General features: G+C 38.0%; 1 protein-coding gene across 2 annotated transcripts in view; it reads left to right on the forward strand.

The window, feature by feature from the left end:
* The window catches only part of LOC103359678 (serine/threonine-protein kinase BRSK2-like), a 182,710-nt gene that overhangs the window by 99,663 nt on the left and 66,084 nt on the right, over positions 1-16,963 (forward strand). The gene's annotated exons all lie outside the window — the stretch shown is intronic.

The raw sequence follows: 16,963 nt of genomic DNA on the forward strand, positions 1-16,963 counted from the left end.
AAGCTATGGAGGCCAAAGGTTGTGGAGGCTGTTTAGGATGGAGGCTGAGTTGGCTGTGGAGGTTGAGAAGGCTGAAGGCCGTAGACGCTGTTGGCTAAGGAGGCTGCGGAAGTCTTTGAGGCTGGAGGCTGTGGAGGATGGAAGCTGTGGAGACTGGATTCTGTGGAGGCTGTTTAGGATGGAGATTGTGGAGAATGGTGGCCGTAGAGGCTGAAGTTTGATTTTCATTTCTCTTTTTTTTCTTTTTCTGTTTCACCGCCACACTTCTTTCTTTTCTTTTCTTTTCTTTTCTTTTTTTCTCATTTCATTTCCATCTCTCCTATTCGTCTCCATATTTTTCTTTTCTTTCCCCTTTCTTTCTCTCCTATCCCTCTCCTGGCTTTTTCCTTCCTTTTTTCTTCGTCCTATGGCTTGCCTGCTCTGCAGTTTGTTTTACACTTTTGCTTTAAATTCTTTCTTTCTTTTCCACCTCTCACCACACGTTTTTCTTTCCTTATTATTTCCTTTCCTTATTTTTCCTTCTTTGTCTTTTCACCATCCTGTTTTCTTCTCTGATTTCCTTCCTTTTCTCCTCTTTTCTCCTCCTTCCTCGCTCATATTCCTTCTGTTTCTTACCTTTATTTGTTATCTTTCATATATTGTTTATTTCCTTTCCTCTTCACTTTCTTCTCCCTACTCTTTCTCCATTTCCTGTCCTTTCTCCCCTCTCTTCACCCTCTCCTCTTTTATCTTACTTTTGTTTTCATCTCCACCTGTTCCTTTACTACTTTTCCTTCCCGTGCTGTCCTCTCCTGCTTTCTTTCCTTGGTCTTTTATTACTTCTCCTTTCCTTTCCTTGCTTTCTCACCCTTTTCTCATTTATCATCCTCTCGTCTTCTTTTCTCCTCCCTTCATCCTCTTCCTTGCTCTTCCCGTCGTTCCTCTGAATGGGTTTGCGTAGCTTCACAGAACGTCTGGATGTCCTGTCGGCTCTGTCAGATCACGTGAAGCGCTGGACAGCGTTGGCGTGATTGTGTGACTGTGATTGGACAGCAGAGTCTCCTCCAAGACGTCAGAGCAACAGATGGCGGTTTGATTACCGAGTGGATGTTCCAATTTATCGCCCCTCATGCCCCTCAGCCCCGTATCGTGTTTCAATTAAATAGAGATTTGGAGGCAGTGCGCCGTAACCGGAGTCAATCCTCATAATTCATTAAGAGGAGCTATCAGGCATGGAGGCGTGAGTCTGGAGCTCTGAGCCCCTCGAAACGGAGGGAGGAGGAGGAAGGTTTTGTACCAGCAGGTTGTGAACGTGACACCTGCCAAGAGACAAGTGACGGTAAATTTAGGCTTCAGTGGCGAAATCTAAAAATGTCACCCCAGGTTTTTAGAAGTTGTTACAGAGGCTGCGTTTCAAAGTTCCCGGTGACACAATATATCGTCGTAATCTGAGTCACTAAAGTCGGAAAATAAGATTTATTTTAGGCATCAGGAACCCAGAAAACATCTGGCTGTTTGGAAGCTACAAGCGTATTTACATCTGACAGCAGCTGCCGTCCTTTATGAGGATGCACAGAGTTTAAACTGGTTTTCATCCCCTGAAAGTTTGGTTCACCTTCAGCGCTGAAGCTCTACATTCATGAACTGTAGTCGAGTTGGAAAGAGGTTTTGGTTAAGGAGAGATTTTGATTTTAATGTGAGTAATAAGTCATTGAGGGCTTTTTCTGTGCCTTTAGCCCAGCTCAGCATCCCCAGTCCCCAAAAACTGAATTCTTCTACAGCTACACTACTTTCTCAGTTAAGATTATTTCAAAATAAAACTACTTCTCCTCAAAATGATTCAGTTTAGCTGTACAGGAATGTCATTTAGCGGAGGCAGGTTTGGGCTCAGACTGCAGGATTTTTATTTTATTTTTTGCCTCTTTCACCCTCCTGACAATCAGAGGAGGAATCTGGTCTGGTGGCTCCGTCTGAGCCTCAGATCCTGAGCTGGGACCTTCTGGCTGCTGAGGCTTAAATGTGAAGGTGACGGAGCTTCTGCCATCAGAGCTCTCAGCTTTAGAACCACCTGTCTGAGGAGATAAGGTTCACAGAATCAGTGACTTCTTTTAAACTGCTTCTTAAAACCCAGTTTTACAGGCTTTCATGTGATGTCATGTTTTTTTTATTGATTATTAGGGTTTTGGTGATTTTATTATTATATTTGCTATTTTCTGTATTTATCATACCTTATTCTAAATTCTTTGTTAATAATATTTTTTATTTATCTGTGTATATATATATATATATATATATATATATATATATATATACCCATTATACATTTAGCACAAATTTTGTTTTTGTGTTTGGTAATATGGAAATAGCTGCTGCAGCACTGCAATGTTCCTTTCTAGATCAATATCCTACCTACATACTGTTAGTTTTTATGCTTCCTTTGTCTTGTTTTAACTTGACCTTAGTTTTACCTGGCTAGCATCAAATAGGTTTTTTTGGGTCCTCTTTTACTTTGTCAAAGCATTTCCTAAACCTTTGTGTTTTTTTGTTTTGTTTTTTTTTTTTGTTTGTTTTTTAATGCCATATAGATTATTATTTTTTTAAATTACAAAGATCGGCCCAGATTGTTTGGTTTATAGATTCTCAAACCTCAGTGTTGAACCTCCTCTGCTCATTGACTCATTGAGACTGCCCCGCTAATATAAAACATGTTTAATATTTATGAGTTAAAACCTGCTTACGACTAATTACGTGACCGTTCGGAGCAGCGAACACTAAACCAATGGTGAACATTTTGGCTCTTGATGCTCATGTTAGCTGCAGATTTTAAAACTAATAGTTAAAATCTAACCTCCAGTTCTTGGTGAAAAAACAGACTGTGTTGACCACAACCCCTCAACGATTAGTTTTTTTGTTTCTTACTCTACAGTCTCCATTTTGTTTCCATCTGTTTCACCATGAGATCACATGTGGTGGTGATCTGCTCCCTCTGGTGCGATAATCTTCATAATATCCTGTAGTGTGAAGCAGCATTAATTTACAATCCATGTCTGAGATTAGAGAGAAGAATCACTTGGAAGTTTCTCCTTATTTATGTGATGTAACCTGACTTTAAAGTCTGTTAAAGCTCAGGTAGTCAGAGTCTGGTAATAATAAAATGTGGAGCACTTTATTAGTTCCTCAACTGAACCACAAAAACATGTAACAGTGTTGTTGTCACTTCTTGTGTACTGTGGAAAAAAAAACATTAACAGTGTTTCCTCATTACACTGAAGGAAATTCCATTCAAAACTATTTCAGTTTATTTGTTGGGAATGTAAATTCTTAGAGGTTTGCTATGCGTTTCCTAACAGCCAGTGTTTTCTGGTGAAGCTCATATATTGTCCAGATCTTGATGATGGTGATCGATCCCGTTTTTGACTGTTTGACTGACTTGTGCACACATGGACTCTCTATGTCTGTACGTTGTTTGTTTATGTGTGGAATTCCTTTACAGCAGCGAGTCTGTGTGTTTATCCAGGATGTGCACTCTGAGCTCTTACTTAGAGAATCGGAGGACAGCGTGTCAGATTAGCTCTTGTGAATGAGTCACTCAGTCAGTGTGTTTGAAGGCGTGTCGAGGAATTGATTCACTGCGAACGAAACCATTTAGTGCCGCGAGGTCTGACTCACAGTCCGTATGGCAGGTCTCAGGTCGCCATCAATCCTCCCCGGCCGTCTCGCTTCGCACTCGGCTTCGGATTCGCTGCTTACGTGTCAGAAACTCATAGGTGAAGGGGAAATAAATCTGGAGCAGGCTCACCGCTTCGTCCCACCGTCACATGATCGATTAGAAAATACCTTCCGGAGTGCAGCGTTGCTAAAAACGTTGCGGTTCTGGTGCTCTTGGTGTTAAATCAGGAGCATAAATCCAGTAGCATCACACTTCGCTCACTGTCGCTCCTCTCTGCATTTACATGTGATGATTCATCAGAGAATCAACTTACTTGAATCCAGCATCATTTACTCACAGATGGAGAGAGCAGTGCAGGGAGTTTACACTCATCTACACTGAACTGCATTTAAAGGGGATTCAGAGTCATATCATGTCTGTAAAGCAGCGGTTGGAGTCTTTTCTTCTTTTGTCTTCTTTTGCCACTAAAGATAATGTTAAGGTAAAATAACCCATCAACAGGTGGATTTGTGCAGCATCTGCACAGATTATGATGTGAGGAAATGTGCTTTGTGGATAATTTTCTTTAAGGCAGTTAATTGGTGTCAGAGACAAATAAATCTGCACATTATGTGTAGATGAACTGAATGTTTCACAGCAGCTTTATTAGCATAAATGAATTATGAATAAACATAAAAAGCTACTATTTGTAGCATATTAAATCATTTGAACCTGGTTATTTTATACTAAAGTGATAACTGCGGGCTCGGCGCTGACCAGCACACATGTATGTAAGTGTTATTTTGTGATTTAAAAAAAAAAAAAACTTTTGTAAGCCATGATCTAGTGTTTAATAAGTCTTTGTTTTATTTTATTTATTAGTTTTGTATTTATTTTACTTTGTTTTTTAATCCACCTTTGTTATGTAATTTTATTTATTTGCTTAATTTTATTTATTTAAATTATTATCTTTCTTTACTTTTCTTTGTAAATTTTAGTTTTTAGCAAATTTTTATTATTTGATTTTACTCTTGTATTATTATTACTTACTCTTGTATTTTTTCATCTATTTTATGTAGTTATTTTAATCTAGTTTTTCAATTTTATTTCTTTCTGTTTTGCTTTTTAAAAACAGTCTTAATCTGTTTTAATATTTATTCTTATGTTCTGTCTTTTTTAATTGATTTTTTATCTATTTTTGATTTGATTTGTGTTTTGTCAGTATTTTTTTTTAATCTAATTTTTAATTGTTTCATTTTATTTTTATAAATAGAACGATATTAACGGGTGATTCCGGCATTGAGGAATATTATTTATTCATTAACACACAGATAGAAAAGCTTGTCTGTGTGGCGGTGTGTTGGCCAGGCAGGAGGAGGGATGTTAAAGTAGAAGATAAAAGACTTTCAGCTCAGATGGAAGGAGGCTCAGTCAATTCATTTACACCCCTGAGACCCTGATTAACTCTCCACAGGAGCCAGACTCGGCTACATATGAGTCTGGGCTGGTGCTAAGTGTCGACTTTCTGAGAAAATTAAGTCTGTAGCACGGAATATTGAAAACTGTGAGTTGGCAGCAAAGGCTGTTAAATTCTCAGTTTAGTTTTCTGATCATCTGTTGCCTGATTTAATCAATATTTGTATAGATTTTCCACAGCTCAGTCAAACACTTCTGTCCAATGAACACATACTGATTCTCCATCAGCATGTGCTTCAGTTTAGTGAAGTAAACTGACAAAAGGTTTATAATTGTCAAACCCAAACTCAGGTATTTCTTTGGAGCATTAAATATTTATTAGTGCCACGTATTTGTTTTGAGTTTTGGTTTACAGTGTTGACATTCGAGCAGGAATGTGATGATCGATATCTTAGATCCTGCGTTTAGATTCTTTCTTGTGACCTGATAGTCAAACTGTATTTGGAGCAGAACTCATGAAGTTTAAAGTGTCTTACAGATGACTGATAGAAGAATAAAACTTACAAGACACAGAATAATGAACATTGAAACGACAACACAATGATGCAAACCACAACTTTTTTAAGCTGTTGAAATTAGAATTGTGTCGAACTTGTCTTTTTAATCTATGTCATCAGTTTTTTAATGCAGTTTTTCTAATTTTATTCTATTTATTAGTTTTTTTTGTCTCTTTTTGTCTTCTGAATATTATTTTTTTATTTATACATTTCATTTTTAACATATTTTATCATTATTTTAATCTAGTTTTTAGAATTGCATTAATTTATATTTGATCTTTTTTCAGTTGTATCTAGTTCTTAATCTAGTTTTTATTATAATTTTTATGTTGTGTCTGTGTAATCTAATCTTAATTAGATAATAATTAGATGATAATCTAATCTAATCAAATTTTAATTACTTATTTATTTATGTTTTCTCTTTTTTATTAGTTTTATCTAGTTTTTATTATATTTTATTTATGTTTTGTCTTTTTATTCTATTTTGTCTGGGAATTGTAATCTATTTGTTTTTTCATTAAAATGGTCTTTTTGATCCAATTAGTTGGCAATTTTAACCTAGTTTTTATTATTTTATTTAAATAATGTTTTGTCTTTATAAAGTATTTCTGTGGTTTTAATTTTATTTCATTTATATGTTTTTTAAGCTGTTTCATGACATTCTTTCTTTTAATTATTATTTAGTTTTCTTTCATTTTCAATACAGTGTCATTCTGTCAGCTCATCAATTATTTATGAAGCGCTTAAACTTGCACTACCCCGTATGAAAGGTGCTATATATTTAACATTTGACTGTCTCATTTATTTGATTAAAATCATCTCCTCTGGAGGAGCATAAATTATTTTCTTAAGTGTAATCAGAGGTTAATGAACATGCTGATCTTGATCTCTTTCAGCTTTAGCAAGTAGCTGGTACATCTAAAGTGATCAGATTATCTGAGCGATTAAAATCATGGCTGATATGTTACTAAATCACCAGACAAGAAGTGTCTTTTTTTAGCATTTCAGTGCTTTTGCAATGTGTTTTCAATTGACAAAACACCAAACAAACTCATAATTATGGCTAATAAACTATTGTTAGGGCGTAAAGAGGGTTAAAACTGAAAAGACAACTGCCCCGGCACCCACACAGTGACTTTTATCTCCCTTTATGAACACTGGATGTAAATACTGAAATGCAGCTCCTGAGATGGTGGAAAATATATTTACTCTCACTCTGGTCCAATGCACAAATACAGTCCTAAGCAGTAATTGTTTTACATGGAATTATAAAGCATCTGTGAGTTAATTCAATTTAAAGCTCACACTTCTTTGTCTCTTCCAGTCTGCATAATGCATGACCCAACTTAATAAAAGCTCATATGTTAATGCCGTTTTAATGACAACGAACAAAGCTGGAAACATTTCTGCTAATTCGCCTCCACAGAGAGGATGAGCCGCAGATAATTGAGGTGAGCGTCGGACGGCGGTTCAGGACTAGACGGGACTCGGATGAGATCAGTGTTACCGGGACAACAGAGGCTGCAGAGAATGAAAGCGCTGCAGCGTTTCACCTGTTCAAACTCTCCATCAACCCCCAGCCTTTCTCTGCATGCCCACACACTTTATCACCGCACATTAAAAAACCATATGGGTCATAATGGAGCTTAATAAATGTCAGCGTCGCGGCTCACGCAGGGAGGGTCGGGGCTCCCTGTCTGTTTACCTTGTACACGAGTTTAATTAGCCTCTGCCACGCTACACTGTGTCGGCACGAGGAGATGAAAACAGACGTAATTAGATCTGATAGCAGGAGGACGGGATGATTTGCTGCACCTGCATCCATCCCACACACGAGTGTGTGTTCACCTGAAGGCGGGAAAGAGCGACACCTGGGAGTCTAAAGTGTTCGGACCACAGACTGTAAAGAAGAATGACATGAGCGCTCCCAGAAGTGGAGCTAAAACACCTCAGAAGTCAACGCTGCCTTCTTGCACTGCTGGCATCATGTGCGTTTAGAGTCAGTCGTGACCAGGGATGGGTCCAAACGTAGCATCGAGCTAATGCTGCCTTTACATGACACTCTTGAGCTCTTATTTACAACAATCGGAAATCAAGCGCAGCAAAAAATGCACATTCAAGTGGTAATGCTTGCCGTATGTTGTAAGAACGTCACTGCTAGGACGCCAGAATGTCTAGAAACCACTGATGCTAACCATTTAGCATGCTAACAAGCAGGAAACATAATGAAGGAAATCCAAAGGAAGAGGTGAGACTGTTGGGAATGTAAAGGTATACACACATATATATATATATATCAGACATAATAATATTATGAAGAAATTATGAATGACTATAATGAGGGTTTGGCGATATAGCAGATACATTTATCACAATAAAGTGTTTTATTTTAGTCGATCCATTTTTAAGAACACAAAAAGTTCATTTCGAATTTAACTACTTAAGCCTATTTATCAACATACACAGGTCATCATTTTAAAGTTAAAACACAATGAAAAGCTCACTTAAATACATGTAAAGAATAAGGACAAAGGTTCTCAACTTGATACACATTAATAAGAAAAGCCAGTGAAGCCTGGAGGTGCATGTGGGGCGACCAGGTTTACGCTGCAACTGAACTTTGTGTTGGCATGGGCTTTCAAGGTGGTTTACACCTGATGCATTTATGTAATAAAGTGTCTATTGCTGGTACATGTTGCTATAATGACAGTATATGATTGTGTTATCCACTAAAAAAATAAACTTGGATATTTATGAAAATGTCAGTAAACACGTCACAACTCAAGGTTGTGACAAGACGGAGGCGTTCATGTCAACTCTTCTCATAAACACGGCGAACACGATGCGTTTAGAGGCACTGGAAGAGCCCAACCTGTCTATGAAGGAAAAGTAGTTGTTGGTAGTAGTTAAGATGTTGGCGGCTGGATTATGTGAAGCAAAGACTTCACTAATTCACACAAATGAATACATTCAGAAGGAAACTGGATGATGTTTTATATTAAAGTAATAGCTCATATTGGCCTATTGAGGCGTCCTCGTCAGTGTCACTCTGTAAATTAATTTTCATTCACTCTTTTATTTTATCCAATGACCCTTGAAGTATCTTTTGCAAGCTGCTGATAGTGAAACTGTCCCTTTGTCCCTCTTTGGGAGAAGAGTTTGAGGACGAGAGGACCGAGCCGGTCTGGGGAAAACGCCTGGTCCAGAGATTAAAGGGGAAATCTTTTATTAATTTATTTGCTGCCAGCCACCACTTCTCACCATGACAGACCTTTGAAGAGCGGCCACTTTGATGGAAAGGAAATGTAATTTTCAGGTGTCTTGTGTCCCGTTGCTGGCTGTTCAGTCCTGTCACAGGGACTCCAGAGGATGACTCACATTTGTTGACAAAAGGGGCCAGAAAAGCGTCACGAGGACAAAACGAGAGCTCTGAAAGTGGTGATTGACGGATGACTGATCGCATTTGTGTGCTCTCCTGCTGAAGCCCAGCACTGGTGAGGATCGGAGATCGATAGGACGTATCAGTCGTATAGATTCCCACCGACTCCAACACTGTGTTCCTCATTGATTCCACAGACAGACGTGGTCAAACGGAATCGGGTATTTCCACAAACTCATATCGATAAAGTGGCAGCTGTAGGGGAATTATCAGTAGTTGTTCGGCCTCTGGAGTAATTTACAGGTTCCCACGATAAATCAATGTGAGTATCTTAACTGTAGTATCTCTACATATAATACCTTTATATCCAGAGTTTGTCCTGCCTGGAGGAATTTTTGGTGCCCAGTAAAGACGTTTTTACCAAATAATGTATCAGAAATGATAAGAATTAATGATAAAAGAGCATCTCTGTATATTTTAACCAGTTTTGATAATTGAGGTTTAATTTAATCAAGAATAACAGACATTTTTGTTTATCAAATGTTCAGAAATAACAGGAGAATACATTGATTTCTGTCAGATAAGGTAACACATATGTAAAACGATGGAGACTCAGCCTGTGGCTTTGAAACACACGACTAAAATTCAAAACTAAACTTCTTAGAATTTGTAATATAAATTAGTTGCACATAAGGTAAGCTGTAGGAAACTCAATCTATTCTTTAATAGCTGGCTCTGTGTTTCTTCTTTTATCTACAGTGATATTTCTCCATTTACCATTCTCCGTTTGGATTGGCCGTAACACAAAAAGCGACACAAAAACTTAAAATACAAGAATTAAAAATCTGATTTAAAAGTATCCAATAGAGTTTTTGACCACTAGTAGTGCTGTCTAGTGATTGAGTTCACTAATCCACCTACTGATCGGTTATTAGTGGCGCTAAAAGCAGTGAAGAAGAGAAAACATGGTCGTAAACAAGTCGTGTTTTAAACGTGAAAAATAACTCGTGAGGAAACACCATGTTGGTTCAGTCAGAATGAATTGTACTTATCAGTGTATGCAAACAAAACTTCTGTTTATTGGAAACTTAACAGGTCACCTTTAAATCACTTGAGGGAATATCCGCACTTTACTTCCCTGATATCCTCGGTTAAACCTATTTCTTCCCAGGATCTCCTCCGCCGACCTCCAGATTAGAGGATTGACTTTGTTTCCTGCAGTTATTGGGGAATATCTGAGCTTGAAAAATAGCTTGCAAGCAAAATTGCACTCAGTCATTCTAAGTCCCTAATTGCCCTGCAGCCGCATCGAGTTCTGTTCCATTTTCCTGCCTGTGTGGGAGTCGACACGTGTCCCTGCACATCTACCTCTGATGGATTTCTTCCTGTATGATTGCAGAGCATCGGTGCATAATAGCAGCTCCGGAAATAGACCTGCTTTGAGTAAAAAGGCTGAAACATTCTCTGCTGTCAAACTCATTTGTGCTGGAAATACCCCGATTTGACATCTTTTTTTTTTTGCATCTATTTTAACAATCTGCGCATAAGATTTACAAAAGTGCACCAAACAGGAAGAGCTCAGGGGTGTTTAATAACATGTCTGACTGATGGTGTCTGTGCAGAAGCTGCTGCTGCACTTTATTTCCTGCAGCACAGAGGTCTAAACTCCGTTTACCCTCCGGCCTGCTGAGGTGCCAACTGGCAGTAAATCCAAAGCGCAGCAGGCAGGTTAACGCTGAAACAGCTGTGGGCAGCATCTGTAAAACTTGTGTGTGATTTCCTGACAGTCACCTGCAGCTGCTGCTGGACGGAGCCTGCTGGCAAAATTGATTTTCGACTTTTACCTGATGTGACCTGTTGTCATATAAGTCTGTAATTTTATACTTTTCTCCTTTCAAAGATCAGAAGCAGCATGATGCTCGACACTTCATGACCTCCTTGCTCAGTCTGTGGCTCTAAGCTCCCATTGGTTCCCACTGAAGATGCAGATATTTTTTAAACATGTCATCTATATACAGTCAGGAACAAAAGTTTACCTGTACTTATATAAAGACTACTGTATCACGGCAGTCTTGGGTTTCCAATGACTCCTACAACTCAGAATTTTCTACGGTGGAAATATTGAAACACTTTTATCTTTGTCATAAAAAACAATCGTACATTTTGATTCTTTTATATATTTATTCAAGGTGTTCTGGAAATATATAAAAAAAATTGTGCTGGATCAAAAATATACATAAAGTAATGCTAGTATCTGGTTACATGTCCTTTGGCCTTTTTCACCTCAACTAGATGCTTTGGGTAGCCCTGTGATGGACTGGTGACCTGTCCAAGGTGTCCCCTGCCTTCACCCTAAGTCAGCTGGGATAGACTCCAGCCCCCGACGACCCTAGTGAGGATTAAGCGGTGTATAGATAATGGATGGATGGATGGATGGATGCTTTGGTAGTTGTCCACAAGCTTCTGGTTGTGTTTATTTATTTACCACGTTTGATGTGTGTTTGTGGTCATTGTCTTGTTGGAACACTCAACTGCGTCCAAGATCCAACCTTCTGGCTGATGGTTTTCCTAAAGAATTTGGACATAATCCTCCTTCATCCTTATTCCATTTACTTTGTGTAAAGCACCAGCTCCAATAGCAGCTAAGCAGCCCCAGAGCATAATACTGCCACCACCATGCTTAACGGCAAGTTTGGTATTCTTGGGGCTAAGATTCAGAGTTATAGGAATCAGTGGAAGCTCCAGACTGTCATGATATACACGGTCTTTACAAGTATATGTAAACTTTTGTTGGGGACTTAATGTCCATATAGTTTCATTGAAAAATGCTAGTTGAGGTGGTTCTAGCATTTGTCTCAGACTCCTCTTGGAAGCCTCCCATGTGAGGCATTTTGAGGCATGTTCAACTGGAAGGAGACCAGAATACCCCAGAGATTAAGTCTCTTAGCTGGTTTGGGAATACCACGGTATCTCCCCAGAGGAGCTGAAGAGGTGGTGAGAGAGAAACAGGACCTAGAAAATGGATGAATGGTTATAGTTTTGTTTTTAAAAAAGATTCCTAAGACAGCTGGTCGCTTGGTTTTTGGCAAACGTTCCTCAAGTACAATAAAATAGTGTGAATATTTTAGATTATTCTCAGCAGTAAGTTTACTCGTTGAACGTCAAGCAGTTTGTTGGTGTTTTGTTTTTTTGCTCTTCTCATTTTTTTACTCAGCGTGGCCTCATTTTTAACCACAACATAAAGCCCTGTACCTCTATGGAAACAGCACAACTAGAAGAAGAGATAACTTAGAAATGTTTTCTGTGCAGTGTGACATCAGTTGTAAATTATAAAATAAGCAAAAGTTAAATTAACCTGGAGTCGACATTTACAAAGTTTTTCCAAGTGCCTACAGGTGTTACCAACACTGGGAAAAAAACAGGGGTCTGCATGTTATAGATATTTAATTACTTGCATTTTTTTATTTGTCTCCATAGTTGTCACCTATCACAGCCTGCAGTTGAGCCCAAACACTGATCTGCTCTGATAAGTGGTGTAACTTATTTCAAACCAACCAGTGGGCTTTTTTGGTTCAGAAGGTCAACACCAATTTTGTGTCTACTAGTCGTAGCTCGTAGTGTGACTCAGTTGTGTGTTTTTAGTAACGCAATGGAGCCCAGTGGCACTGTGGAAAAACATAATGAGAAAAGCTGAACTGACCTAAATTGAAACAGTGGAGCTCAAAGGTGTGATTAACAATTAGGCTAAAAACAGCAACTTGCTATCTACAGAATAAGCTTTGAATACACACAGTGCTTGCTAAAGAGCCGTTATAGTGCATATTTACAGGTTGATAACTTTATTTCTGGGGTCTAGTAGAAAATCTTTACATGCTTTATTGTTCTCATACTGTTTATTACTGCAGCACCTCTGTCTGGACTTCTTAGTTTTAGCTCCTGTCTCTTTAAGACCCCCGTCCTGCTCTGATTGGTCAGCTGATCCGAATAAACTGAGGTAACATTAGTTGGTAACTCCAGGTCTATGAGTACAGGGATGAGGAACTAATCACTGCTAATTTGTTGTTTGAGGATCGAACTAGCTGCCACACAGGCGTTACACAAATGTGTTGCTTGGTGACGTAGATACGTAACTGAGTGAACGACTTGAATTGATGAAGACTTCGTATTTAATGTGGCCCGATCACATGTGATGGTTTAACTAAATGTCTGTTTGGATGCCACAGACAGATGAGCTGATCTAAACTACACCACACACAGGTTTTTTTTTTCCTGTGAACCACTTAAACGCATGGATTTTGTAAGCATGTTTTTGAACCCTAGCGGGGAAATAATAGCAGACTACGAGGCAGCTGCTCGTTATTTGTTTGAGTTCGTGGCCAAACTAAAAAGGCATTATGCAAATGTGCAGTCCCATCTCCACAAGACTGCATTCCTGCACGTTCCTAGCTAAACTGCACACTCAATCACATTTTGAAGGGAAAGTAATTTTGCTTAGAAAGAAACTTAATTTGATAAAGGGAAGACGGCCAGTTTGGAAGAGCAACAAAATCCACATTAGGAGGTAGGAGGAGAGGATGGAGGCATAAAACAGAGGCCAGACTTTTACCCAGGAGACTAGAGTTTGTGTCCCACGATGGATGACAGAGAATCAGTCTCAGACTTTAGTCTTTGTTTACTGGTAGATTTCACTTCGGTTAGGTTTAGGAAAATATCACACTTCCATCGACACTTTTACATGTGAGAAGCTTGGTTAAGTTTAGGCACCAAAATGGCTTGGTTAGGGTTTGAATAAAAGTCACAATTTTGGTTAAATTATGAGCCTTACCAAGGGTTACCAGGACAACGGGTCCCACTCCATCTAGTATATTATGAATTGGCTGAAAAGGAGTGACAGTAAAGCAACAAAATAAATGCCACATATAGGCATTTGCATTACAATACAAACCCCCCCCCCAATGTGACAGAAAATATGTCTTTTAAAACAATTCAGAACGCATTCAAGTCAGTGAGGAGCGTAGTTTTGTAGAGACTGTGTGGAAATCTGTTCGATGGTGATGTAGATTAAATAACAGAAGAAAAGACTTCATGCAGGTGTTTCATGCAGGTTAGGATCAGTGTTTTCTGTGGGAGAGAAAAAGAAAAACCTCCCTTTGGTGTGGACTTTATACATTTGCAGACCTTTTTCATGCACAGAAAAGCAGCTACGTAACATCCTGAAGGACAGTGAGAAGCTCAAAAAGCAGAATAAGCCTGGCTCTTGAATGGGATGCATTCATTGTTGGTTTTGGTCTTTTTATTGTAACGCTCCAGTACAATACTTTGGTAAGGAGAAACACAATAAAACAAAACCTAAATCCTCTGGACAGAATTCAAATGAGTGTTTTTTAATATTTGTCCTTGCATGCTCTAATGTTGGAACTGGACGGTTAAGACGAGGACTGGAGGATGTCTGTATGATGACGTTTGGTAGATGGCACTGATCCTGCTGTGCAGCGTCACATATTGACGCAGTGCAGAAATAACAGTGTCCCTGTGAGCAGTGAAGTCAGGCAGGTGGCTGCTGCACTCAGACTGTACAGTGTCTCATCACAGGAGCATTAATGTGAGCTTCACCAGTGGTGCAGAGAATCAGTCAATCACACAGTGACGTATTATTTCTCTGTTCCAAAATGCAGCAAACATATGACCAAAAGATGTATGTTCATCCAGCAGCTTCTTTAGATGAAGATTTTAAACAATGAATAATAAAACAGGTTTTTGAAATACAACATCAAACCAGTGCTTTCTGACCTTTTTTTTGTTTTTGTTTTTGCTTCCTATATAAAACAGTGTGAAATCAGTCACGTTTCAAATGTCTATAAGTTGTCAACAGCTCCAGTTGTTTTTCCCTCTAAACTTCTCACATGGTTTCATTTCAATAAGTGTTCTAATGATCCAATGTCTCAGCAAAAATCAAAGAGAAAAGCTGAGAACAGGTTTGTGTCTCAGGATTTAGTTTTTTCTTCTTTGTTCTTCCACTAATCATGTGACGATCCCTCACATTTCTCTCCTGTCCCTGTATACAAAACTAGATGTATAGTGGTTCAGACCTACAGCAGCTACATTAACCTGCTGCTGACACAATGATGCTTCACTAATAATCATCTAATGATTGTCACGTATAATAATGTATTTTTGTATGTGACAGTCATTAGATTATCACATATAATAATACATTAGTCAGATGGACCAAACCAGGAGTTTGACTTTAATGTTTTAACTATGTTTTGCTGCTATTGTACTTGTAAAGCAGTAGTTTTACTTTGCTGTGTTGGTACTTTTACTTTAGTAAAGGATCTAAATACTTCTCATACCCCAGGAACACTAATACATTTGCAAAATACTACAACTTATGAGACTTTTTCAGAGACAGAATGACAACATCTGGAGCCAAGTGTATAAAACTTTTTGATTCAATACTACACCTCTGTTTGTGCACCAAGTCAAGTCAGCTTTATTGTCAGTTTTGCCATATGTGCAACATGCAGAGAACTGAAATTGCAATACTCCAATGCCCCACGTGCAAAATGAACATTAAAACAAAGGGATTTAAAAAAGTATAAAAATAGCAACAACAAAAAAAAAAAAGAAAGAAATAGAAAAGAGAGTAGAATATAAACAGGATATAGACAATATACATAGAATGTAATTCTGACAATATAAACAATATACAGACAATAATAAGCGGCGTGTGCAATACAGTTTAATAAAGGAGACAAAGAAATAGACATGTATCATTTGTCATTTGTCATAATTTCTTACAAAGCTGCATGTAGACCCAGTTCTGTGTTATAAATATAAGTCACTGTGGAACTGGGTGCCTCCTACAGTTCACATAAATCAAAGTAGAAACATCTGTCATCAGAGAAACTGTCCAACAGCAGATCTGGTGTCTTTGTCATGACTGTGAGACCAGATGTGGATATTTATATCTCCTGTGTCACTAATGTATGACACGTATGTAAACTGTGGTCTTTGTTACATCTCAGTCATTGGTATTAAATGTCAGAGTTGAAAGTTGATTTAAAGCTCACGGACTGAATCAGACTTGACAAAACAACCAGAGGATCAGTGACAGCAAGGAAATAAGGGTTGAAATGTAAACAATTTAAAATGTTGCTGATGAGTGAGCTTTTTGTTGAAGTTTTACAGATTGCTGTGTAAATGTTTAAAATAATGAGATTTCTCCGACAGAAAACAATCAAAAACAAATCTTCTCAAAAGCATCAGAGTGCAACCTGTCATTGCTATTTTTTATTATGTATTATTATTTATATTTTTTATTAAAGAATGATGCTTTACATACCCTTCATGCAACACATGCAAAAAAATAAAAAATAAAATACAAAATAAAAGCAATAAATATGAATAAAATATAGATATAAAAGCAAGCCTCTAAAAAACAGAAATGCCTTAAAATTGTACCTCAAGTTAAAATACTGGTGTGTATATACTCAGTTATATTCCACTGCAGAGAAAAGTCTTTTCTTCCCTCAACATTGGGTCTTAGTTTACTCACAAAATATGCAACATGAGCTCATAAAACTATAGACTATATTGTGGAAAATGTAATTAGATCCATATATGTATCATTGTATTTTATATGTGCCTGAATTTAGTGTTTTTCTTTTATATTTCCACCATGAAATGATGCAGAAAAGCAACAAATATGTGCATAAAGATCCACCAGAATGCAGGAAATAAAGTGTTGGAGGCAGGGTGAAATATATATTCAATATCCAAATGAAACCTCCGCTCGCTGAATATGCACACACACACACACACAACATGCGGTGTGTATAAACTGGATGTTTGTCTGCGTTGGCTTCATGCTATGAGCTTATTATTTCTCTGGAGGTTGTTTATTTGGCGTTTTGTGGTCAACGCTGCTGCTCTCCTCCTAACAGGTTGCTATGAGAAGTCATTTGCATTGGCTTTGATTTT

Source organism: Stegastes partitus, unplaced genomic scaffold, assembly GCF_000690725.1.
Source record: "Stegastes partitus isolate 25-593 unplaced genomic scaffold, Stegastes_partitus-1.0.2 Scaffold388, whole genome shotgun sequence".
Taxonomy (NCBI): domain Eukaryota; kingdom Metazoa; phylum Chordata; class Actinopteri; family Pomacentridae; genus Stegastes; species Stegastes partitus.